Genomic DNA, 26825 nt, shown 5'->3' with positions numbered 1-26825 from the left:
CTGCTTTGCAGTTTTACAGCTCTAGCAATGGTGGTTTCAGGTCTCTGGGCACTCTTTCCTACATCTCAACAGACCAGGGGAGCACCTCAGCCTCTGAGTGGAGAGAGTGGCCTCAGAGAGTCAGCTGTGGGAGTATACCACACCATTCTGTGTACTGTGAGGGGGAGGGAGGCGGGATCTGGGAAGGGGAGGTAGGGGGGCACAATATGGTCTTCTCTAACACTATCCAGACCGTAGGCCAAGTTTAGAGTGCGGGCTGCACACTGTGGGACCAATACTGGGCAGGTGAATTCCCTGGGCTAAGTGAGTGCAGATCAGGTAGGTGCTTTGAGCTCAGTGTGGGCTGAACTCCTGGGCCTAGTGCACACCAATCCAGTGAGTGTGCAGGCTTAGCGCTGGCTGACAGCAAGCAGAGCAAAGGGAAACCCCTCCCTGACCCTGCACTTGGATGCACCAGGTTTAATTCAGCTTCTTCTCCACTGCCATCAATCTCTCTGCCTCTCCTGACTCAAAACAAAACCCAAGCCAAACCAGTCTACCTCCCTCAGTCCCCTGGCTTCTCTCCTTTCCAGAGTCCATGAGAAAAGTGTTTCATTTCCCTCCCCCCTTTCCAACCGTCCCACCTTTAGTTGCTTTGGTGCAGGGATCTTTCTGGCGCTTCTGCGAGTCCAGCTAGGGTTCCTTCAATGCTTTATGTTACTCAATTTGTTGAAATCTTAAGGGGAGAGACCAGGATTATCTCTCATGCCACTATTTCTCCCAAAGGATTCTTATAAATATTTTTGTGTGATTAAAAATACGTACTCATTGTCAAAAACTTGGGCAATTTCAATAAAGATTCAACAATAGCCTGACCTGTGGTGGCGCAGTGGATAAAGCATTGACCTGGAATGCTGAGGTCGCCGGTTCAAAACCCTGGGCTTACCAGGTCAAGGCACATATGAGAGTTGATGCTTCCTATTCCTCCCCCCTTCTCTCTCTCTCTCTCTCTCTCTCTCTATCTATCTATCTTTCTTCTTTAAAATGAATAAATAAATTTAAAAAAAAGATTCAAACAATAAAATTTTTAAAAAAATTTATATTTCCATCACCCAGAGATTATCAATATTTTGGTGAGTACTTTAATTTATAGACAATTTTTAGAGCCATTTCAGTTTCACAGAAAAATTGAATAGAAAGCACAGGATTCCCATATCCTCTCTCACTTGAGGTTCCCCAGTCTCTCCTTGATTACTGACATCTTCCACTAGTTCAGTACATTTGTTACAAATGATGAGCCAAAATTGATACATTACTATGAACGAGTTTACTAGGGTTCACTCTTTGTGTTGTGTATTCTGTAGGTTTTGACCAATGTATCCAACACTTGAATATCATTCACAAGCTTTTCACTATTTAAAATAGCATAATAAAATGAATTTTGACTTTTCATTGGATAATTAGTAATTTTATAGGTCCTTTAATAAATACCTGTAGTGATTATTGCTCTTGGTTATAAAAGTATTACGTTTATAATAATAGTACTGGCACATAATAACCATTCAAATGAATCATCTAAAAAACTGACACTTTTTTAAAAGAATGTGTTTATTTTTATGAATTTCTTGAGTTCCTTATCAGGAAACAATCGGAATATTTGGGGCCCATATGTAGGCAGAAGGGTTTGCTTCCTTTCTGGTTTTCATGTGAATTAACCATTAGTCTTTGAGCCACACAATAAAGGTGATAGCTCTTTGAGTGGATTTACCCACACTATCCCCAGAAGCCTTGAGGGCCTGGGGAAACGGGTAGGTTAAAAAATTCTCACCTAGCATTTCCTTTGCTCAGAAAACTGCAACCACGGTGACTTTGTCTGCTCGCCCAGGCAGAAGTGGGGCTAGTAGGCAATGGGGGGGGCGGTTGCATGGGTGATGGGGAGGCTCCTGTCCTGGGCGAGGCTGGCGGGTTTGATGGGGAGGTGGCAAAGCTGAGTTTAAGAGGGTATGGCTGGGGATTGTGATATGTGGAGCCTCTGGAGGGTGGCTGGAAGGGAGCCGGGCTGGGTGGTTTGGGGGCAGCAGGTGTAGCCGAGAGGAGGAGGTGATAGAGTTGGGGGAAGTGTAGAGGGAGCCTGGGGTATGGCCGGAGGTGAGAGAATATCCACAGGTAGAGTGGGGGTGGGTGAGAATGGCTGGGAGGATAGTGGGCCCGGGGTCTGGTGGCCTGGGTGGGTGGGCTGCAGTGGGCAGGAACCGGCCTGGGGGCGTGGCCTTGGGAAGCCGGCCAGATTGGCGGGGAACCATTGGGTGGCGGGGAGGACTGGTTGGAGTGGGAAGGGGAGCCAGGGGCGTGGCCTGGGCGGGGAGCAGGCTGGAGGCTCGGTGGGGGCGGACCGGGGCGTGGCTGGCAGAGCCCAGCTGCCGCGGCGGTGGGGGATCCTCAGCGAGGCGCCTTCTCCCGCGCCAGGCATCGATCTGGAGGCGGCGCGTCGGCACGGGTTCCTCCGAGAGCCCGGCGTGCCCGGAACTCGTGGGACCCGGACCAGCCCTGGGTCGCAAGAATGTCTTGCATTCGTTGACTTTGGAGGCTCAGCCCAGTAACGGCCGCGCGAGGTGAGGCTGCGCTGGGGCGCGAGGGGCCAGTGTCCCGGGCTGCTGGCTGGGAACCCGGGAGAAGGATCAGCCCGCACGGCAGCGTTCATAGCCTGAGGACGCCCGCCGCCGCCGCCGCCGCCGCCTCTTATCGGGTCCCCGGAGCCGCCCGGCCGCCCACCTGTCGGTGTCCTGGGTGGTAGCTGGTGCCCTCGGCTGGCCTGGGGGCGCTGTCCCGGGCGGGCGCGTGGGCGGTGTTCCTTCGCACGACCGTCTAGGGAGGACGCTGAAACTCGACCAGCGCTCCCCTGGCCAGGCCGGGCAGGGCCTGCGGGTTGGCGCCGGCAGCGTAGCCTGGGGCGGCCGGTGGCCCTGCACTGCTCAGTTTTCTCCCGCGGCTGCATTGGCCCCGGGGATCGAGGGGGCTGCGGCTGCAAAATTTAGCTCCGACATCAAGGTCCTCCCAGGGCCCACAGGAGTCTCATTTCACGAGATAGGTAGACATGTGGAACCCGGCGCATGTCGTCTGAGTTACTTTGGTTCCATTTCTTTTCTCGACCCAGGGAAATGGTCACATTAATCCCAGGAAGAGAGAAGCCGCGCTGCTGCCCACATCTGGGGGAACTCAGGTGACCGGTGCTGGGGGGCCACTCTTCTCACTGTGCACGGTTATGGAGCCTGAGCAAATGTCCTTTTTCTCCAAGTACGAAAAGGCAAACCAAACCAAGGGAAAAGAAAACCCACAACAACAACAACACAGTTGCTTCCTTCCCAGTTTTGGATAATAATATTGAAAAATAGAAGAATAATTTTAATTATTTTGTACTTATTACCAAAGCTATCTAAATTCACATGTCACCGGCCCCCACTTCCCAGGGTTTTCTCTGCACCACTTCTCATTTTCTGTACGGACTATGTTTTCTTCCCTATTCACCGCTTCTGGTCTATCTCTTCGTTGCTCTTCTTTGCGAACAGGCACAGGCATTTCATTCTTATTTTTCAACAAGTACATTTTTTTTCTCGTGGTGTCCTCCCTCCCCCATCTTCCAAACTTTGCGGTGCATCATTCGCCGGGTGCCTGTTAAATTATGTGCCCCTCCATGTACTGAGAGCCTTGTTATCGGTACCCCTCCCCCATCCTTTAGAGTTTCACGTGACTATTTCTTGTTACCCAGTGTTACCATTTTCACCTACCGCCTTTGGCCCCCAAATGTTCCATCTTTCTCCCAGCACTCGGTTTGACTCTCTTTTTTTTTCTTTTTTTCTGTGCTCCTATGCACGTGCGGGTGTCTTCATTCCGGCCCCGTTTCTCCCCCTAGGTCAGCGGTTCTCAACCTGTGGGTCGCGACCCCGGCGGGGGTCGAACGACCAAAACACAGGGGTCGCCTGACCCACAGATTGAGAACCGCTGACCTAGGTGCTTTCTCGCCTTTTACCTACTTCTTCCTAACCAGTGTTTTCCAGCAACAGGCCGTTGTCCTCCACACCACACCTTGCTTGTTTCAGTCCTTTGGCTGTGACTTTTCCTACCCCCTCATCATCCCAAGCTCCTTTTCCGCTTTCCCAGTCAGTTCTCCCTGACCTTGCAGTCATCTTGGTTCAGAGTGTTTTGAGTGTCTAGGGGAGGAGGCAGCACGCTCTTGCATTTCCCCAGGAGTGCTCTGCACCAGGACCTTCCCACCTGCTCCTGTTTCTTTTCTTACTGAAGTCATGTCATAGACATAGTTCTTGAATAAAGTTCATGTGAATAGTTAAGTGAGTATTAGGTAGCAGTTACCAGTGCACAATATGTGCCCAACACTGTTCTGAGGGCTTTACGTGCAGTAATTACTTATCAATTCTCATATCCCTGTAATGTAGATACTATTACTGTCCCCATATTACAGATTAGAAAAGGGAGGCTTGGGGAGGTTGGGTGATAGGCCCATTTTCTCATGGCTGTGTGTGTAGTGTTGAAGTCCCTCTTGGCACCAGGTGCCTGAGCTTTGTGCTAGGGGACCTATTACATTCAGACAGGGGCTGGGGTCCAGCTTTGGAAATGAGGTAATTATTTACATGTTTGATTTAATCAGTTGAAGACAGAATATCTACACCTGTGAAATAGTGTATGGGAAAACCCTGATGCCTACCATTTCTCTGAAAGTCTGGGGACCCTGCCTGAGCTGACTGTTCATTCCAGGTCACGTCCAGCCTGCGTTCCTGAGGAAAAGGCACTGGTGCTCTCAGCAATAGGAAACCCAGAAGATAGTTTCATAAAAAAGACCATTGCCAACCATCTGCTCCTGTGCATTGAGTGTTGTTTCACTTTAGCGGGCCAGACCATTAGGGTACCTCATAACCCTGGGGTTTTATGATTCTTATTTATTTCTATCTCATTATGCAATCTTAAAGCCACCTTCGAATGTTTCCTTGTTAGTGTTTACCTTCCTGAGAGTCAGAGGCAAGTATTTCTACTTGGCAGATACGAAAGCAGATACTGGTGAAGTTTTACACTTTAATAGTTAGAAGAGACCTTACATTCTACAGATGAGGAAACTGTGGCCCTGAAGAAGAAAGTGATGTATCAAAGGGAAAAGCAGCAGGACAATAGTTGTCCTTAGATTGCTGGTCCTCTGGCCCCTGGTCCAGGACCTTAATGCACAGGGGGTTGGCCTGCCTGCTGCTGGATGCGATGAACCTTCTTTCCCCTTCCTCTCCTGAGCTCAGAGGCATTGGAAGGATTCATTTAAAATGGGAACCATCAATGGTTTTTCTTTTTTAAAAACCTTTACAAAATGTTTGCTTTTGAGACATGCAATGCATGAATGGAAACCATGAAGTCACAGAGGTATACATTCAAATGTTTTAGAAAGAAATATTTTTGTTACTCCCAAAACACCAGGAAAGAACACCCAATATACATTGCTATCTAGAGGCAAATCATATACATGGCAGTTTGGAAATTAGAAATGGGAATATTTACTTGTATTTCCCATTTGTGGGAAGTGCTTTAGTGCAAAGTGATTGCCTGAGTTCCTTCCTCTCTGCAGTGGGAACAGCAGTGGTGGGGCGAGGAGAACATGTCAGGTTAGTGGCTGATTCTGTGTTGGCTCTGCTGTGCCCATCCCCTTCTCCTGTTGGACTCAGACTCTATCAGTGGGCTCCTGGTTCCCAGATGTGCTCCTGCCTGTCTATAACCCTTTTATGGAACCCACAGGGAACCAGGATGTGTTGTTCACCCATGGTGCTCATCTCATTCCACATTAGCCTTTCTTGATGGAATTAAACCCTAGTGCCCTAAAGTATAGGCTGTATGTAATTAATTACTCTTCTGCATCAAGAAGGAGATGGGTGGTTATGTGCCATCCTTAGCAGAACCAAGGGAACATTTGCTCTCACAGCTTTGTCTGTCCTCTGCGGTGCAGATGAAGATCATTATGCAGATGAGCAAGTTAGGTTTTCCTGCTGCCCTTTCACAGCTGCAGAAGTGGAGGTGCAGGGACATCATGGTTGGAGCACTGCAGTAAGTGAGAAGGCTGAGATTTGATCATGGAGCTGCCTGGCTCCAGGAGCCACGCACTTCCGTGTGTCTGTGTCCTCCATAGCTTGTCATTCCTTCAGTCAGCAGTGTTCCCACAGAGCCTCTTACAAGTTAGACGATTTCTGCTTGCTGAATGGAAGATGCATGTGAGAGAGGGCCTGTGCGCCCTGTCACGAGGCTCACAGGAGTTCTAGCCCAGTCCTCCCTGTGCCACATTCCGGGTGCAGGTGGCACTTCCTGACTGTGCTGGGGAGAACACCGGGGAGCTGTGGCAATGCCCAGGTTGGAAAAAGGATGGTACACTTCTGTTACTTGATCATGGCAATTTGCTGTGGTAGGGGTGTCAACATATTTGGACTCAGGTATTGACCCATCCTGCGGTCATAATGTTAAAATTTAGTCTTGGACATGGGACTGTTACCTCATCTAACCAGGACCTTAAAGGACCTGATCTCTTGGTCAAAATAACCTTCACCTGTTCTCCCTGTGGCAGGACCACTCTGTCATTGTAGAGGAAATGAAAGGTTACCTTTGCAATTTCAGGGACCATGTGCCTGACTCAAAATGTTTTCCACTCTAGTCCTTCAGATCTGTACCAGAACTCCACCCTCATCATCCTCACTCTGGATTCAGCCGTGGGGTTGGGGACCTCCAAGAGGGCTCTGCACAGCTCACCTGGGAGACGGAGAGGCTGGCCCTTCCTCTCAGCCCACATTAACAGAGGAAGAGTTTGTTTTCCAGGGTTGACAGGCTGTTCCCGAAGAAAAATAGAACACGGGTCTGAAATGATGAGACTGGAAAGTGTCACCAGGGAGACAGACTGTAGGAAACTTGGATCTTTGCTCCCTGTCTAGGGCAGGTGCAAGGCGAGGGGGTGTGGGGGGGTGCGAGCCCAGGATTTTATCATCTTACTGCAGAGGGGCATGAGGCCAGGAGTGAGATGTGTTCCTAAGATGGGAACTTCGACCACAGTCTTTCACAGAAGTTATTGTTCTGTGTAACAGGAACAGTGAGCAGTCTTGTACTTGAGAGTTAAAATTACAATTCAGTCACATTAAGCAAGTTTGAGGTCAGGTCCTGGTACTTAGTCATCAACTATAATATATAGAGAGATAAACGAGTTCCTGGTCCTGAAACACCTTACTTACACATGTACTTTGAAGCACATTCAATTTGTATATTGTGACTCCATGGTCTAAAGCAGGGGTCAGGAATCTATGGCTTATGAGCCAGATGTGGCTCTTTTGATGGCTGCATCTGGCTCGCAGACAAATCTTTAATAAAAAAAATAATAATAATATTAAAAATATAAAACATTCTCATTACAATCCATTCATTTCCTACTGCTCATGTTCATGGTTGCGGGTGGCTGGAGCCAATCACAGCTGTCTTCCGGGACAACACCAAATTTTTATTGGATAATGCGTAAGGTACACGGGTTGTTGTATGGATCTCACGGAATTACATTTTAAAATATGTGGCAATCATGGCTCTCTCAGCCAAAAAGGTTCCCGACCCCTGTTATAGAGGGAGGCATTTCACCCTCTGGGAACAGAAGAGTAGAGGTGCAGGGACTTGGTGACTAGGGGCCCTCACAGTCTCTAGCTGTATGCTGGTGCATCTCTCAGCATACAGCTGCATGACTAGTAGTGTGCCTGGGGCAGTGCTTCTGTGCTGGCCCCACTTGAGGATTTGCTTGAAAAGCAAACTCTAGGACTCTTCCCCAGACTTACTGAATTTGAAATGTTTAGTTGGGGCCCAGCAGTGCGTATTTTAACCAGCTTTCCACATGATCTCATGCATGCTATAGATTGTGAACCACTGTTCTAGAACCTAGGTTTTCTGGGAGCCATAAATAGCCCTTCCCTCTGGGATTACATGATAATAATCTTTTTAGAAAGGGGTACTGTTCCTAACTGGTGGGACCACATAAGATCTTCCTCACGTCAACAGCCATACACATTTCTCATACTTCTTCGCCAGTCTGCACATTTTCACAATTTCTTTGGCCCTCCCCACTCATTTCATTACATAGAGTAATTTATATTATTTCTGTGACACCTCCACTTGTCATGATTTCTTAGTGTTCAGCAGCAAGTAACCTGGGTTCAAATCCCAGCTCTGCTGCTTGCCTGCTGTGTGATCTTGGAAAGGTTTTAACTTCTCTGTCCTAGTTACCTTATCTGAAAAAATCTAGATGGTAATGGTACCCATCTCTTAGGTTTTAGACTTTGCTGCACATTGGAATTGCCCTGGGGGTCTTTTGAAAAAATGATGCCTCCTCCCACCCCCAAATACTGGGGTTGGTTTTGCATGTGACTTAGATGGTGGAATTTTTTTGTCTTACCTGGGGCAGTAAAGTCTGGGGAGCCCTGGGCTGTTGAGAGGAGAAAGTGAATCAATCCTTGAGAAGTGCTGGGGAGAGTGCCTAGCACATAGCACGTGCTCTGCGCCCGTGGGGGCTCTGATGGGTTTGTGGTAGGATGGGAGAAAGTGGTGCTGTTCCGGTTGTTTGATGAGTCCTTGTTGAATGCCTGTCCGTTTGGAGATTTTCTGATTGTTCCATCTTTTGTTCTGAGAATTGGGAGGTGAAAGGGCCTGATGCAGTGGTTCTCCATAGCTAATTCTTTATGCAAGAATACAGAAGATTATGCCATAAACAACAGCCCATGGGACTCCTCATCCTCCCACTCACCAGGCCAGCCTTCCCAGCATGGGCACCTGGGCACCATGCCCTAGCTCAGACAGTAAACACTTGAACTTGTGGGGTGTAACCAGGTTCTAAAATCATGAAGTCATTGTGCTTCACAGTGTGGGTGAGATTGGGGTGGGAAGCAAGCACCCTAGGACTCTGTACCTGTTCTAGTCTGTTATTTGCACCTAAATGCTGGTTTTCAAACATGCAAGTGTGTCCCTCGACCTGGTCTCTCTTTGTTTGGCTCCGGATTTGTCTGTTAGGATCTATACATCAGTCACCATGTTGTAAATTGCATATTTCTAACTGTTATGGAAAGAATGTATAATATTTTTGCATACCTTGTCCTGTCACACATACTCATTCAACCTTCATTCATTGTTTTATAAACTCAATAAATAATGATGAGCACCTGCTTTTCACCAAACACCGAGCAAGCAATTTTATCATGTCTTTTCTTAGTGACAAATGTCTCTTTCTCTCTTTGTCAGCATGTGTGAAATATTTCTTTTGGTTTGGATTTATAACTGCAGCCTTCTCTGCGCCTGTCTCTTTGGTGACATAATTATTCAACTTTTAATAAGAGAACATCTGAAGGACATTTTTCATGTTGATTTTATGAGCCTTCTTTGAACCCTGCTGAGATTCATTAAATTAAACCCAATGCAATGATTATTCTAAAATATCCCGACAAGGTATTAAAATCCACTTTGCCAGGACTGGGTATGTGTTCTACAGTTAGTACCTTCAGAATGAAATATGTGATCCAGTCTAAGTGCTGTGGGTTTCTAATTTGGTTTAGCTCAGAATCAGTCCTGTAGTATGGCCAAATTAGTTAAAGAGGTGAGAAATAAGTAAATTCATATCTTGAGTGTATGATTTGTTCTTTCTGTGGAAAAGTGAGATGACATTTTTGGTTTGGTTTGGTTTTGCTGTGCAGGGCATGCAAGTAACCGATGCTCACTGTTAGAATGGCCCCATGCGTTTAAAATGCATGTTGCAAAGGAAAATAATTGATTCACTATATTTGTGCTGCTGCCCATTTACAAAGTGGAAATCTGCCACTGGGGAACTTTGTATAGCCAGTACACAAGTAGCTCAGTATTATGGTAAAGACTAGCCTCCATTGTGTGCTCTTACCATTATCACTCGCGTTACCCATGGACTGAATAGGCTTTAGAAATGCAGGCCTTCAAAGGAATTGCCTGCCCTTGCTTAAATGTTCCATGGGTCCTTCTGAAATAACATCCCTCAACCCCCCATTCAAAACAATATATATTCAAAAGGATTTTATATTTAAAATGAGAGAAAGTTAAAAATGCATTTTTAATTTTAAAAATCAGTAAGCAATCTGAAATACACTAGGAAAAGTAAACAAAGTGTAGCTTAAAATTGTATGTTCTAAGCTTTGCCACAGATCTGCTTTCTATGCTTTTTCTGTCTTTAGCTTTTATTTTTTTCCACTTTGCCTTTAGCTTTTCTAACACAAATCTCGACTCCCCAGAGTGGATCACTTGGGTCACCTTGCTGAACAGCCTGCTTGTTTTACCAAGTCAAGGTCAGCTCTGGCCTTAGAGCGTCTCTCTCTGTGTCCTGAGGCCACTCTGCCAGAACTATAGTATCGTACACTTTCTAGGAAAGGATTGGGTACTTCACTCTGTTATGTCCCAGCTCCATTTCTTGGCCATGATCTATTGGTATGTGTGTGTGTGTGTGTGTGTGTGTGTGTGTGTGTGTGTGTGTGTGCATGCGTGTGTGTGTGTGTGTGTGTGTGTGTGTGTGTGATGAAGGAAGCATCACCTCCTTTGTTGTGCATCAGTATGTCATGGAATGAGATGCTAATCCAAGTCGAGTCTTCGACTCCTGGCCTCAGCAAGTAAATGAGACAGTGGAATGTTGAGTAAGAAAAGTGGCAGCTTTTTTGAACATACAGTTTTTTAATGACAAGCCACGCAAGGTGTGAGTAAGAAGACTGATTTATAAACTTGCAGCTGTGGAATCAGGCTGATTAGGGGTTATATTTGTATTTCCAACTGCTGTCCCCATCAGCCCACATTGGTCTAAATGGTTCTGCTTAATATTGAGCCATCTGAAGGCCCAGCGCCATCTCATACTCAGCTCTTGGAATGCCATGCATCCCGTTTGTGCTTCTGCAAGTCATGTTGGCTAATGAATGATGACAACGGTCATTGACATAAAGGGACAGACCGTTTGTTCCTAAGCACAAGTACGGTCTGGCCAGGGTGGGACACTGGAGATGAGCACACACTCACAATGTCCAGTTTCAACAATAATGCAGGCAGCGCTTACCTCCTCACTCCTCTAGTCCCACCTTCTGTCATTTGGACTACGTTGGATGGGAGGAGGTTGAGAAAGGTTAACCTCCTGTAGACTTTTCTTTCCAGGCTAGAATCTTCTCCTTCCAGGAGGTGGAGCCCAGGAGAAGTGAGAGGGTATGTGTGCTCTGTCAGTCCCTGTCTGATTCTGCCTTCAGACCCTCTGCGCTTCTGTGGCTCCGACCAAAATTAGGGAGAGTACTTGGGTTGGAGAATGCTGTCTGCCTGCCTGCTGACATAGAGGCAATCCTGTAGGAGGAAGCAGGAACTCTTTCTGCTTTTCCTAATCTTCATTTCTAATCTGCCCCTTTATACAAAGTGCTTGCTTACCCTGAATGGGTGCTGATCCAGAAGCCTTCAAGCAGTAAACAAATGAGAATGGTTTAGCATTCCAAGGTCAATACTTATAGGTGGATAGGTCAAACCTTATGATACTCTTACCTCTGCCTAAATATGTCTGATTTGATTGACCAGGTTTCATTTTTATCCTAGTGCATCTGAAGGAGGTTTATCACACTTACTTTCTGGGGGCCGTTTGCAAGCCTGCTGAAATTAATTCAGACCCATGCAGGATCTCTAAAGCATAGTGGCTTATTATATTTCAGTGCATGCTGGACGACTGAATTTGAATTGTTCAAGTAGATGATACATTTTTTTGTTGATTTCCTGGTATAAGACTCTAATATCCTTTTTTTGGGGGTGGGGTGGGTACTGCTATTCTCTTTTAATTTTTATTTCCTGCTGGGATGACAGATCTCTAAAGGAAGAATGAATTGTTTGTAGCAGTAGGGCAATACTGATTTCTAGGCTTTCCTAGAAAGTTCTCAGTAGACGCTGGGTCTTACTCTCTACACAGTACATCTGTTTTTCTCGGGTTGGGGATTTTTAAGAACACCTTGTGTTAACTGGAACACATTTTTTTCTGAGATAAAGCTACTGGGTATCTGTGCAGATCAGTCTGGGATAAACAGAACATTGTGAAAGGAGGCCTGGTTCAGCAAGAGCGTTTCCGGCCCTTGTCACACTGAACTGGGACAGTTGCCTTGTGTGTATGCTTCCAGGTCAACTGAAAAGACTGGGAAGCTGTTTAGGCATTACTGAGAAAGGTTTTAAAACAAGACACAACAGAACTCTGATGCGTCTGTCTGTATTACCCTTTCTTGTGTCCTCTGGATCATATAGTACCCAGTTATTATATGGGGCTAGTTATTGGGCCTTTCTCTTCCTTGTACAAACTCACTGCTGCAGTACTTGGGAAGAATGAGCCCGAAACACATCTCTTATGCATTTTTAGTTGAAAGATGTTTCCCCATTTAAAGGATCCCAGAGTTTTTACTTCTAAGAGATTTTTGTCAGGATCCACTCACTATTTGGGTGGTTTCAGATTGCCAAGAAAGTGGTTCTTGTGCCACCCGGTGGCACAAAACTGGGTGCGAAGCCACTTGAAAGCATTGCCTATCGTCTGCCTCGTGTAGTTATGCTGCCAGCATCTGCTGCTTTCCATGTAGAGGATGGAGTACAAAGAACTGATGCAGGGAAGGCTGCGTGCCAGCAGTGGATCTCATGTGTGGTCTTACAACTCCAGCGTGTCCTACTTTTCCCATGGTGTGATGCAGATAACAGTGGGAATGTTACAAGAGGTAGGTGAATGGTTTCAAAGGAAGTGATATAGAGGGTGGATAATTACCAATGGCTTGATAGGGAGGTAGCCACACCTACTTGCTGGAGCATGACTGGGTAACCTACCCTGGAGGAATTCAGACAGACTTCTGGCATTAAGCCCTAGGTTCTCCTACTGAACATGTCTGTATCAGTGGTGAGGTCTGGATATTCAAGAGAAGATCTCTTTCAAATATTTTGAACTTCCAGTTTAAAGATCTATCCAAATCCTGGTGATTGGTTGTTTATAAGACAGCAATGGTGTGTATATAGCTCGTCTTCATTAGCTGGAGTAAGGTGAATAAAAGTCAACATCTGACACAGAAGAGGCAAGAGTCAGCAAAAGAAGCAAGTGGGGATTTGAATGTTAAGGCAATATTCATGTAATTGTGTTCATAAAGAGTTTAAATTTTTTTGTTTATTAATTCTTATTAAACTATATTTTAATAGTTGTAGATTGATAGTGGTAGATTCACATGCATGTTGTAACACAATGATATAGTGGTATAGTATCACAACCAGGATATTGGCATTGATATAGTCAAGATAGGACATTTCCATCACTATAAGATTCCTCACCTTGTCTTTTTATAGCCACACCCACTCCCCCCACTTCCTTTACCTTTGATAACCATTTGTTTTCCGTATAATTTCCTCATTTGAAAAATGTTATAAAATTAGAATTGTATGGTATGTTGGAATTGGCTTTTATCATTCAGCGTAATTCTCTGATGATAATAGTCCTTTTTTTACTCTTGTGGCTTACAAATATGTCCTCTGACTCTGTAGACTGTTTATTCAGCCTCTTAACAGGGTCTTCTGAAGAACACAAGTTTTTTCATTTTAATGAGGTCCAATTTATTGATTTTTCTTTTATGGATTATGCTTTTGATGTCAAGTCTGAGAACTCTTTGCCTAGCCTTGCATTATGAGTATCTTCTATTTTTTTTCCTTCTAAAAGTTGCATAGTTAAAAATTTTACATTTAAGTCCACAATGCATTTCAATTAATTTTTGTATAAGGTGTGAGACTGAGGTCATTGTTGTTACTGTTTTTTGTTGTTGTTTGGTTATTATTGTTGTTTTGCTGTTGATGTCTAATTGCTTCAATACTTTTTTGTTGCAAAGAGGATATCCCTTTTCCAATTCAGTTGCTTTTGCACCTTTGTCAAAATTTCCTTTATGATTAAGGGCTGATGAAGTTATCTATTTCATATTGTATGAGCTTTGGTAGTTTGTATTTTTTGAGGAAGTAGTTCATTTTGTTAAGTTGTCAATTTAATGTCTGTAAAGTTGTTTTTGGTATTCCCTTACCTTTTTGCTGTCTGCCAGGTCTTCAGTGGTATCCTTTTTCTTTCCTAATATTGGTGTATTGTGACTTTTATCTTTTTTTTTTTTTGTATTTTTCTTAAGTTGGAAACGGGGAGGCAGTCAGACAAACTCCCGCATGCGCCCAACTGGGATCCACCCGGCACGCCCACCAGGGGGCGATGCTCTGCCCATCTGGGGTGTCGCTCTGTAGCAACCAGAGCCATTCTAGCGCCTGAGGCAGAGGCCATGGAGCCATCCTCAGTGCCCGGGCCATCTTTGCTCCAATGGAGCCTCAGCTGCGGGAGGGGAAGAGAGAGCAGAAAGGAAGGAGAAGGGGAGGGGTGGAGAAGCAGATGGGCACTTCTCCTGTGTGCCCTGGCCGGGAATCGAACCCGGGACTCCTGCACGCCAGGCCGACACTCTACCACTGAGCCAACTGGCCAGGGCCTCATCTTTTGTTTTTATCAGCATTGTTAGATGTTTGTAAATTTTATCAGTCTTTAAAACAGTCTTGGTTTAATTATTTTTTTTAATTTTTTTGTTTTTAATTTATTTTTTTATATGCTCTTGTATTTATTATTTTCTTCTATTTGCTTTTGGTTTATTTTGCTCTTTCTCTATGTTCTGGAGATGGGAGCTTAGATTGTTGATTTGAGAAGTCTCCTCTTACGTATACATTTCATGCTATAAATTGACCTCATTAGTGCTTTAGCTATGCCTACTAATTTTGATATGTTGCTTTTTCATTTTTATTCAATTAAATGTACTTTTAAAATTTCCCTTTAGACTTCCTTTCTAACTTGTGTATTATTTAGAAGTGTGTTGTTTAGTTTTCAAGTGTTTAGAGATTTCCCTGTTATCCTGTTATTAATTTCTAGTTTATTCCATTATGGTGGTAAGAATATATTCTGTATGACTTCAGTTCATTTAAATTTGTTGAGATTTGTTTCATGGCTCAGAATATTGTCTATCTTGAGATATGTTTCTTGTGCACTCAGAAGACTGCACATTCCGCTGTTGGGTGGAGTGTTATGTAACTGCCTAATTCTGTTGGTTGACGGCAATAATCCTGAAATGAAGAATTTTGTTGTAGTGATGTTGGTCGTTGATTGTTTTTTGTTTTTGTTTTCTTTTTTCTGCTAGGGGAATGAGGATGAGGGATGATGGGTGAAGAATTTGAAGTCATTATTGTCTGACAAAAGTAAGCAGACTAAAAGTCTCTATTGACAATTTAGGTCCACTTTGATTGTCAGCCAAGGAGAAAATAGAATGTATATTCTCAGTTGAAGATGGAGACAGCAGAGGGACATTTCACTGCACCATTTTTTTTTTAAATAATTACAAAGTCTGAAGAAAACAAAGTTTGATCTCCAGATTGGCATTAGGTAGTTAAACTTGCCAATCAACACTGGAAGAAAAGGATATGTTTCAAGGTTGTTTTGATTACTTCTTGACTAGTATTTATGAGTTAACTAATTTACTGTTTACCAAATATTTATTCAGTTATTACTTTAATTTGATCAAGAGCAGAGAAATGAATTATTAATAGAAAAGCTATGCCTGATCAGGCAGTGGCACAGTGAATAGAGCATCAGATTGGGATGCAGAGGACCCAGGTTCGAAACCCCGAGGTCGCTGGCTTGAGCGCGGGCTCACCAGCTTGAGTGCGGGGTCACTGACTTGAGCATGGGATCATAGACATGACCCATGGTCACTGGCTTGAGCAAGGGGTCACTCGGTCTGCTGTAGCTCCCTGGTAAAGGCATATATGAGAAAGCAATCAGTGAACCACTAAGGTGCGGCAATGAAGAATTGATGCTTCTCATCTCTCTCCCTTTCTGTCTCTCTGTCCCTATCTGTCCCTCTGTCAATGTCACACAAAAAAAAAGAAAAAAGGAAAGCTGATTGTTCATCTATTCTGAAAATTTTGTTGTATAATTCCTCTATTCCAAAAACGGTGCTAGTTCCTGAGGATATAAAAATAAACTAGTGAGGCATGGACTTAAGTATCTTATATCTTTTGGTCTTCCACTAAAAGATACTAAGGCTCTTAATGCCTTCTATAAAAAGAAATTACTATAGAATATAAGAGAAAATTCAGCATTGAAAGATTATTTTAGTTTCAGATGCTGCAGGTCAGATTTGAAAATTAATATTTAAAATGCTTTGGAAGGACCCCGGGCTGGATAGCTTGGTTGGTTAGAGAGTTGTTTGAATATACAAAAGTTGCAGGTTTGATTTCTGGCCAGGGCACACACAGGAACAGATTCATGTTTCTATGTCTTTCTCTTTGTCTCCCTTCTCTCTGAAATCAATAAGTAAATTTTTAAAAAATGCTTTGCAAGGAAACTGTTTTATCACCTAGTTGCATAGTCACTTTCAATTCAAAACCCGACATCCGTTGTCTGTCTTTTCCGTATGTTAGCACTTAGGTGTGTTTGGGGCACCTGGGTTTGTTCAGCTCCTGGCATGCTTCTTAAGTTTGATTGTTATAAAGATAGAGGCCAAATATAAATTTCTTAAACTTTATATTTATTTTTATGTTTTACTTCTTGAGAAATAGAAGCTTCCATGTATACCAGAAAATTTGTTTACAGTGTCTTTTCAATAACACAACTTTATAGAGAACACCTACATATGTCATGTTGAACCTACGTATGAACAGGTTGATACTGGTGTCAATATTGAAGTTACTTCATGGTGACTTGCAAACACATCATTAGTGTAACCTGTTTAACCAGGTACAATTTCAGAAGGGCAGCAAAGACTTTTGGTCTATTGCTTTTCACATAACACAACAAAAAGTGAGAAAATACAGCTAAATATATCAAAGTATTTGCTCTTTTCCCCATGACATCATAGTTTCCCTTTAATATCTTTTTTTTCGATTATGAAAACATGTTATTTTCTCAGAAAACCAATTTCTTTGATTAATGGGGCTGGGCCAGTCCAAGGCCAGATTAAGCATACAGGATCCTGGCATGAGTCCTAGAAATGGTCCCTGGTCTTCCTTCTCTCACCCTATGGCTGTTTAATTTAATTACTGTGTTTTCTGTGATGATAGAGCCTGGTAATTCTCTAAAGAAGTTCCATATATCTAAATAAGTAATAGATGATTGGTTGATAAGCTATTATTTGTTCATTGATAACAAGCTCCTGCTTTATTTTGTATCATTTTAATTAACGAGCCTCCTCCTTTGTCCTCCTAGTATAAAAAGAAATTGGAAATTATACTGTATGTTCAACTTGTTTATCATTTCTTAATAAAGTGTGGTGGACATGATAACTACATACTTGCATTCACCATTGCTTTTAACTGTTACATTAAGTTATTATAGTTAACTGGAAGAAACTGATAATACATTTATAGCAATTCAGTCAAAATCAGTTAGTCTGGCTGATATGGTTTCCCTGGATAAATGAGACAACTTCTGCCTGACCTGTGATGGCACAGTAGATAGAACATCGACCTAAAACACTGAAGTCGCCATTTCAAAACCCTGGGCTTGTTGCATCAAGGCACATAGGACAAGCAATCAATAAACAACTAAAGTGAAGCAACTATGAGTTGATACTTCTTGCTCCCTGTCCCTCTTTCTCCTCTCTCCATAGAAATCAATAAATCTTTTCTAAATATTTATTTTATTGATTTTATATAGAGAAAGAGATAGAGAGACATGAACTTCAGTCATTTCTTATATGTGCCCTGACAGGGATTGAACCAGCAACCTCTACACTTTGGTACGATGCTGTAACCAACAAAATTATCCAGCCATGGCAATAAATAAAAATCTTTAAAAAAAATGAGATAACTTCTTTGAGCCTTATTGTTTCCCCCCTATATAAAATGAATTGGGCTGATGATTAGTGAGCCCACCTATTTCAGGTGGCTGGTTTTATTCCCCCTGCTAATCTGTGAGCTCTGTAAGAGTGAGAACCGTGCCCTACTGCTCGCTCTGTCTCCAGTCCAGGACAGCCCACATGGTGCAGACGCTATGCTCTTGGGGGCCATGTGAGCTACGGAGGAGCTCAGCAGTTTGCAGGAGGCTGTTGCACTACAGGTTCCACCTGTACGGTTCACAAGGAAATGTGACCCGATGTTTGCACATTCTCTTTATTTTCCAAGAGAGTCCAGAAATCTGGACTTTTAAAAAAATTATTTATTCATTTTAGAGAGAGACAAAAAGGACAGAGAGAGAAGAGGGGAGGAACAGGAAGCATCAACTCCCATATGTGCCTTGATCAGGCAAGCCCAGAGCTTTGAACCGGTGACCTCAGTGTTCCTGATTGATGCTTTATTCACTGTGTCACCACAGGTCAGGCCACAAATCTGGATTTTAAGAGACAGTCTCTCTATTCTTAAATACTGAAAATAAATTCAGTTTTTAAAAAACTTCCTGTATAGGCCAAATAAGGCACGGATGCTGTGAAATCCAATCCAAAAGCCAATGCTTGCAACCCATGAACGTGATCTTAAAAAATATTTATTGACTTAACAGCAATTTATTGAGCTCCATTATGATATGGCTGCCATGGATAAAGATCAGTTTAATACTTCTGAGGAAGTTGCATCTGTCTTCTTATAGTAAGAGCTCTTCTTTACTATACAATTATGACATCATTTATATAGTTATTAATATATATAGTTTTACTAATAACAAGTACCTGAAAAAATGAGCTTACTGTGTGCTGTGCATGGTCAGGGAGCTATTACTATCCACATAATAAAGACACAAAATGAAGATCAGAACATTTAAATAATGACCCGAGCTGACACATTCTATCTAATGGCTGAGCTGAGGGTATAACCCAGTAGTTTATACTGCACCCTTCCTGCCTGTTCCACCTTCTGTCTAAATTAAGACTGAATTGACACAACTGTAAAATATCCAGCCTAATTTGTTTCTTTAATGGCTTTATTGAAATATAATTAACATACTATACAGTTTTTCCATTTAAAGTGCAAAATTCAGTTGTTTTCATGATATTCACAGACATGCCAGTCATCACCACCACCAATTCCAGGACATGTTCGTCACCCCAAAAAGAAATACCTATTAGTACTCACTCCTCATTTTCTTCAGCCCCCTTTTGTCACTATAGGTTTGAGTTTTCTAGACATTTTACATAAATGGTATCAACACGTGGCTTTTTGTATCTGGCTTCTTTTAGCATAATGTTCCAAGGTTTGTCCATGTTATAGCATGTGTCAGTAATTCATTTATTTTTATTGCTGAATAATCCATTGTATGTATTCATTCATTCATACGATATGTATTCATTGTTCAGTTTATGGACATTGGGTTATTTATACTTTTTGACTGTTATAAACAGGGTTACTACGGACATTTGCGTACATGGTTTTGTGTGGACGTGTTCTTATTTCTCTTGGAGAAGCATTGCTGAGTCATATGATAACTCTGATGTTTAACCTTTTGAAGAATTGTCAGATTGTTTTCTGAAGTGACTGCACCATTTTACATTCCCAACAGCGATGTATGAGGGTTTCAATTTCTTCACTTCCTTACCAACACTTGTAGGTATGATTTTAGATAGTGGTAATATACACATATCAGGATCGAAAGCCCAGAAATAAAACCACTCATATGTGGACAAATGATCTTCGACAAAGGAGCCAAAAAACACACAATGGAGAAAAGAAAGCCTCTTCAGTAAATGATGTGGAGAAAATTGGAAAGCCACATGCAAAAGAATCAAACTTGACTACAGTTTGTCCCCCTGCACAAAATTGAATTCAAAATGGATCAAAGACTTAAATATAGGATCTGAAACAATAAATTATAAGGGAAAACATAGGTACTAAACTCACAGACCTTGGCCATAGGGAACAATTTATGAATTTGACTCCAAAGGCAAGGGAAGTAAAGGCAAAAATAAATGAATGGGAGTATATTAAACTAAAAAGATACTGCAAAGCAAAAGAAACTGACAACAAAAAACAAACAGACAGCCAACTGAACAGGAGTTGATATTTTTAAACAACAGCTCCCATGAGGGATTAATATCCAAATATATAAAGAACTCACAAAGCCCAGCAACAAATAAGCAAACAATTCAATTAAAAATGGGTAGAGGCCCTGTACAGACACTTCTTCCAAGAGGACATACAAATGGCCAACAGGTATATGAAGAGATGCTCATCTTCATTAGCTATTAGAGAAATGCAAATCAAAACTACAATGAGATACCACCTCACACCTGTTAGATTGGCTGTTATCAACAAGACAGATAATAATAAGTGTTAGAAAAGCTGTGGAGAAAAAGGAACCCTCATTTATTGCTGGTAGGAATGTAAATTAGTACAACCATTGTGGAAGAAAGTATGGTGGTTCCTCAAAAAATTAAGAATAGAACTACCATATGACTCAACAACCTCTTTACTGGGTATCTACCCCCAAAACTTGAAAATACTGGTATGTAAAGACACGTATACCCCCATGTTCATCGCAGCATTGTTCACAGTGATCAAGACATGGAAACAACCAAAATGTCCCTTGATAGAGGGTTGGGTAAAGAAGAACTGGTACATTTATACAACGGAATACTACTCAGCCATAAGAAATGATGACATAGTGTCATTTATTATAACATAGATGGACCTTGAGAGCATTATACTGAGTGAAATAAGTAAATCAGAAAAAACTAAGAACTGTAATTTCACACGTAGATGGGATATAAAACTGAAACTCATGGACATAGATAAAGGTGAAGTGGTTACAGGGGGGGAGGGGTGTAAAGAGGGACAAATATAAGATGACAGAAAATGATTTGACTTTGAGTGATGGGTATACAACATAATCAACAGTTTAAATAATATAGAAATATTTACCTGAAACCTATGTTCTCATTGATCAATGTCATCCTGTTAAATTTAAATTTTTAAATAAAATTAAAGTTTTTACTGTCTTAACCATTTTTTTAGTGTACAATTCAAAGGTTTTAAATACATTCATATTGTTGTGCAACCATCACTACTATCAACTCCTGTAATTATTTTTATCTTGTAGAACTGAAAATCTATGCCCTTTAAATAATAAATCCCCATTTTCCCCTACCACAGCCCCTGGCAATTACCATTTTCCATTATACAGAAATGACTATGATTTTGACTACTCTAAATACTTCATATAAGTTGAGTCATGCAGTATTTGTCTTTGACTAGCTTATTTAACTTAGTATACCGTCCTCAAGGTTCATGCATGTGGCAGCATATTGCAGAATCTCCTTCCTTTTTAAGGTTGAATAATATTTCATTGTATGTATATATCATGTTTTGTTTATCTATTTATCTGTCCATGGACACTGGTTGCTTCTAGCTTTTGGCTATTGTGAGTAATGCTGCTATGAACTTAGCCGTACAAATTTCTCTTTGAAATCCTGCTTTCAAGTTTTGGGGGTATGTAAGCCGAATTGTCAAATAATTTTTAACTTCATCTGTTGTGGTCAGAGAAGATACTTTGTATGATAACTAGCTTTTAAAATCTATTGAGACTTAATTTGTGGCCTAACAGATGGTGTAACCTGGAAAATATGTCATGTGCTCTTGAGAAGAATGTGTATTCTGTTGTTGAGTACAGTGTTCTGTATATATCTGTTAGGTCATGTTGCTTTATTGTGTTTAAAACCTTTTTTCTTATCTTTCATTTTGTTGTTCATCTCATTATTGTGAAGGGGGTATTGAATTCTCTATCTCTATCATTCTCCTTTCAATTCTGTTCAATTCTGCTCACAAAAATTAGGGGATATTTCAAAATGAATATGAAGCGATATAAAAAAGAAACATTTGATCTTTTTTTTATTAAACAAGAACATCAGAAAAGCAAATGAAAATCAAAGAAAGTTGTTTGATTATGCAAATGAAATGCAAAACCAACTTTTATTTCATTGATGAAAATGCACTATACACTAGGCTGAAAGTACTGCAGTATCTGCACATTCCCTGATCTTGAAAGTGCATTTTGAAATATCTCCTAATTTTTGTGAGCAGTATATATGTTTTGGCAGTCACTCATTAGGTGTGTAAATGTTTATAATTGTTACATCTTGCTGTATTGAACTTTTACTAATATATCGATATAATATCCTTCTTTGCCTCTTGTAATCTTTCTTTGATTTCAAGTCTATTTTGTCTGATAGTGAAGCGTCTCCTTTCTTCTGTTACTGTTTGCATGAAATAGCTTTTTCATCCTTTCAACTTGTTTGTGTCTTTGGATCTCAGGTTAGTCTCTTGTGGACAGCATATAATTAGGTCGTGTTTATCCATTCTGCCAATCTCTGTCTTTTTTTGGAGAGTTTAACACATTTACATTTAAAGTAATTACTGATAGAGAGGGAATTACATTTGTCACTTTGATATTTTTTATATGCCTTAGCTTTTTGTCCCATATTTTTGCATTTCTGCCTTTTATATTTAATTGACTTTTTGTAGTGAAATGTTTAAATTTCTTTCTCAATTCCTTTTGAGTATTTTCTTTGTGGTTACCATGGGGATTACATTTAACATCATAAAGTTATAACATTCTAACTTAAATTTATACCAGCTTAACTTCAATAACATACAAAACAAAAAAAATATGGTTACAAACCGTTGTTACACTAATACTGGCTTTTATAATGTTCATGTATTTACCTGTAATGAGATCTTTATTTCTTAATATGGCTTCAAATTACTGTCTAGTGTTCCTTCATTTCACTTTTCTGGACTCCTCTGAGCATTTCTTGCAGGTCAGGTCTAGTGGTAACCAACTTCCTCAGCTTTTGTTTATCTGGGAGTCTTAATTTCTCTCTCACTTAAAAAATTTTTTTTTATTTGTTGATTTGAGAAAGGGGGGTGAGAAACAGAAACAGAGAAAAACATCAATTTTTTTGTCCCACTTATTTATGTATTCATTGATTGATGCTTGTATATACCCTGAATGGGGATTGAACCCACAACGTTGGTGTATTGGGTAGTCACTAACCAACTGAGTTACCTGGCCAGGGCAATTTCTCCCTCACTTTTAAAGGACAGTTTTGCTGGATTTGGGATTCTTGGTAGTAGACAGGTCTTCCGTCACCTTCTATCTGGTTTTCTTTGTGCCCCTCCCCTCCCCCCGCTCCTCTCCCCCCACTCTTGGTAACCACCACACTATTGTCCATGTCTCTGAGTCTCATTTTTATGTCCCACCTATGTATGGAATCATAGTTCTTAATTTTTTCTGATTTACTTATTTCAATCAATATAATGTTATCAAGGTCCATCCATGTTGTTGTAAATGATCTGATGTCATCATTTCTTATGGCTGAGTAGTATTCCATAGTATATATGGACCAAAGCTTTTTTTTTTGTATTTTTCTGAAGCTGGAAATGGGGAGAGACAGTCAGACAGACTCCCACATGCGCCCGACTGGGATCCACCCGGCACGCCCACCAAGGGCGATGCTCTGCCCACCAGGGGGCGATGCTCTGCCCCTCCAGGGTGTCGCTCTGTTGCGACCAGAGCCACTCTAGCGCCTGGGGCAGAGGCCAAGGAGCCATCCCCAGTGCTCGGGCCATCTTTGCTCCAGTGGAGCCTCGGCTGCGGGAGGGGAAGAGAGAGACAGAGAGGAAGGAGAAGGGGAGGGGTGGAGAAGCAGATAGGCGCTTCTCCTGTGTGCCCTGGCCGGGAATCGAACCCGGGACTTCTGCACGCCAGGCCGACGCTCTACCACTGAGCCTACCGGCCAGGGCCTATATACCAAAGCTTTTTAATCTACTAATCCACTGATGAACACTTAGGCTGTTTCCAGATCTTCGCTATTGTGAACAATGCTGCCATAAACATGGGGGTGCATTTCTCCTTTTCAAACAGTGCTATGGTGTTCTTGGGGTATATTCCTAAAAGTAGGATAGCTGGGTCAAAAGGCAGTTTGATTTTTAATTTTTTGAGGAATCTCCATACTGTTTTCCACAGTGGCTGCACCAGTCTGCATTCCCACCAGCAGTGCAGGAGGGTTCCCTTTTCTCCACATCCTCACCAGCACTTATTCTGTGTTTTGTTGATGAGCACCATTCTGACTGGTGTGAGGTGATATCTCACTGTGGTTTTAATTTGCATTTCTCTAATGATTAGTGATGTTGAGCATATTTTCATATGCCTATTGGCCATCTGAATGTCCTCTTTGGAGAAGTGTCTATTCATTTCTTTTGACCATTTTTTGATTGGATTGTTTGTCTTCTTGGTGTTGAGTTTTACAAGTTCTTAATAAATTTTGGTTATTAACCACTTATCAGATGTATTGTCGAATATGTTCTCCCATTGTGTAGTTTGTCTTTTTATTCTGTTCTTATTGTCTTTAGCTGTGCAAAAGCTTTTTAGTTTGATATAGTCCCATTTGTTTATCCTGTCTTTTATTTCACTTGCCCGTGGAGATAAATCGGCAAATATATTGCTGCAAGAGATGTTGGAGAGTTGACTGCCTATGTTTTCTTCTAAGTTGCTTATGGTTTCACGGCTTACATTTAAGTCTTTTATCCATTTTGATTTTATTTTTGTGAATGGTGTAAATTGGTAGTCTAGTTTCATTTTTTTTGCAGATAGATGTCCAATTTTCTCAACACCATTTGTTAAAGAGGCTGTCTTTACTCCATTATATGCTCTTACCTCCTTTGTCAAATATCAGCTGTCCGTAAAGGTGTGGGTTTATTTCTGAGTTCTCTGTTCTGTACCATTGATCTGTATGCCTGTTCTTATGCCAGTACCAGGCTGTTTTGAGTAAATGGCCTTGTAGTATAACTTGATATCAGGAAGTGTGATACCTCCCGTTTTATTCTTCCTTTAAAGATTGCTGAGGCTATTCGTGTTCTTTTTTGGTTTCATATAAATTTTTGGAATATGTGTTTTATATCTCTGAAGTATGTCATTGGTATTTTAATTGGTATTACATTGAATTTATAAATTGCTTTGCATAATATAGACATGTTAATGATGTTTATTCTTCCTAACCATGAGCACAGTATATGCTTCCACTTGTCTGTATCTTCCTTGATTTCTTTATCAGTGTTTTATAATTTTCCGAGTATAAGTCTTTAATCTCCTTGGTTAAATTTACTCCTAGGTACTTTATTTATTTATTTTTTTGGTTGCAATAGTGAAGGGGATTGTTTTCTTAATTTCTCTTTCTGACTGTTCATTGTTAGTGTATAAAAATGCCTCTAATTTCTGAGTATTAATTTTATATCTTGTTACCTTGCTGAATTCCTTATCAGGTCCAGTAGTTTTTTGACTGAGACTTTAGGGTTTTCTATATACAATATCATATCATCTGCAAATAATGATAGTTTTACTTCTTCTTTTCCAATTTGGATGCCTTTTATTTCTTCTTCTTGTCTTATTGCTGTGGCTAGGACTTCCAGGACTGTGTTGAATAAGAGTGGTGAAAGGGGGCACACCTGCCTTATTCCTGATCTTAAGGGGATTGCTTTTAATTTTTGCCCATTGAGTATGATGTTGGCTGTGGTTTGTCATTGATGGCCTTTATCATGTTGAGGTCTGTTCCCTGTATTCCCACTTTGCCGAGAGTTTTGATCATGAATAGGTGCTGGATTTTATCAAATGCTTTTTCTGCATCTACTGAAGTTATCATGTGGTTTTCCTCCTTCCTTTTGTTTATGTGATGAATCACATTGATTGATTTGCAAATATTGTACGAGCCTTGCCTTCTGAGAATAAATCCCACTTGATCATGATGTATGATTTTTTTCATGTATTGCTGGATCCGGTTTGCTAATATTTTGTTGAGGATTTTAGCATCTAAATTCATCAGGGATATTGGCCTATAATTTTCTTTCTTTGTGTTGTCTTTGCCTGGTTTTGGAACCAGAATTATGCTCACCTTGTAAAAGGAGCTTGGAAGTTTTCTTTCCTCTTGAATTTTTTTGAAATAGCTTGAGGATAGGAATTAGTTCTTTGAATATTTGGTAGAATTTACTTGTGAAGCCATCAGCCCCAGGACTTTTCTTTGTTGAGAGTTTGATAACTGTTTTGATCTCGTTTGTTGTAATCAGCCTGTTAGGTTTTCTGATTCTTCCAGATTAATTTTTGGTAGATTATATATTTCAAGGAATTTGTCCATTTCATCTAGGTTGTCTAGTTTTTTGGCATACAGTTCTTCATAGTATTTTCTTACAATGTTTTGTATTTCTATTGTGTCAGTTGTTATTTCTCCATTCTCATTTCTAATTTTATTTATTTGAGTCCTCTCTCTTTTTTTCTTGGTCAGTCTGGTTAAAGGTTCATCGATCTTGTTTACCTTTTCAAAAAACCAGCTCTTGGTTTCATTGATCCTCTGTATTGTTTCTTTAGCCTCTATGTCATTTATTTTTGTTCTGATCTTTATTATTTTCTTCCTTTTATTACCTCTGGGCTTTACTTGCTCTTCTTTTTCTAGTTCTTTTAGATGCAGGTTTAGGTTGTTTATTTGAGCTTTTTCTAGTTTCTTAAGGTATGCCTGGAATGCTATGAACTTCCCTCTCAGGACTGCTTTTGCTGTGTCCCATAAATTTTGAGTTGATGTATGCTCATTATCATTCATTTCTAGGAATTTATTTTTCTTCTTTGATCTCACTGTTAACCCATTCGTTATTTAATAACATGCTATTTAATTTCCAAGTGTTTGAGTATTTTTCAGATTTTCTATTGTGGTTGATTTCTAGTTTCATGTCATTGTGATCACAGAAAATGCTTGATACGGTTT

The 26825-nt window shown here is 41.2% G+C and overlaps 1 protein-coding gene across 3 annotated transcripts in view; it reads left to right on the top strand.

The window, feature by feature from the left end:
- The first annotated feature begins 2392 nt into the window (after positions 1-2392).
- Positions 2393-26825, top strand: part of SPATA13 (spermatogenesis associated 13) — a 165767-nt gene continuing 141334 nt past the window's right edge. For 2 of the 3 annotated variants that reach the window (XM_066369143.1, XM_066369140.1), the window contains exon 1: positions 2393-2591. The gene's annotated coding sequence lies outside the window, so the exon portion shown is untranslated. Of the gene's footprint in view, positions 2592-3133; positions 3200-26825 lie in introns of all 3 variants that reach the window. The other variant, XM_066369141.1, reaches the window with a different exon arrangement.

This window comes from Saccopteryx leptura, chromosome 2, assembly GCF_036850995.1.
Source record: "Saccopteryx leptura isolate mSacLep1 chromosome 2, mSacLep1_pri_phased_curated, whole genome shotgun sequence".
Taxonomy (NCBI): Eukaryota; Metazoa; Chordata; class Mammalia; order Chiroptera; family Emballonuridae; genus Saccopteryx; species Saccopteryx leptura.
Note: the sequence above shows the minus strand (reverse complement) of the source record. Positions and strands in the feature narration are given on the sequence as shown.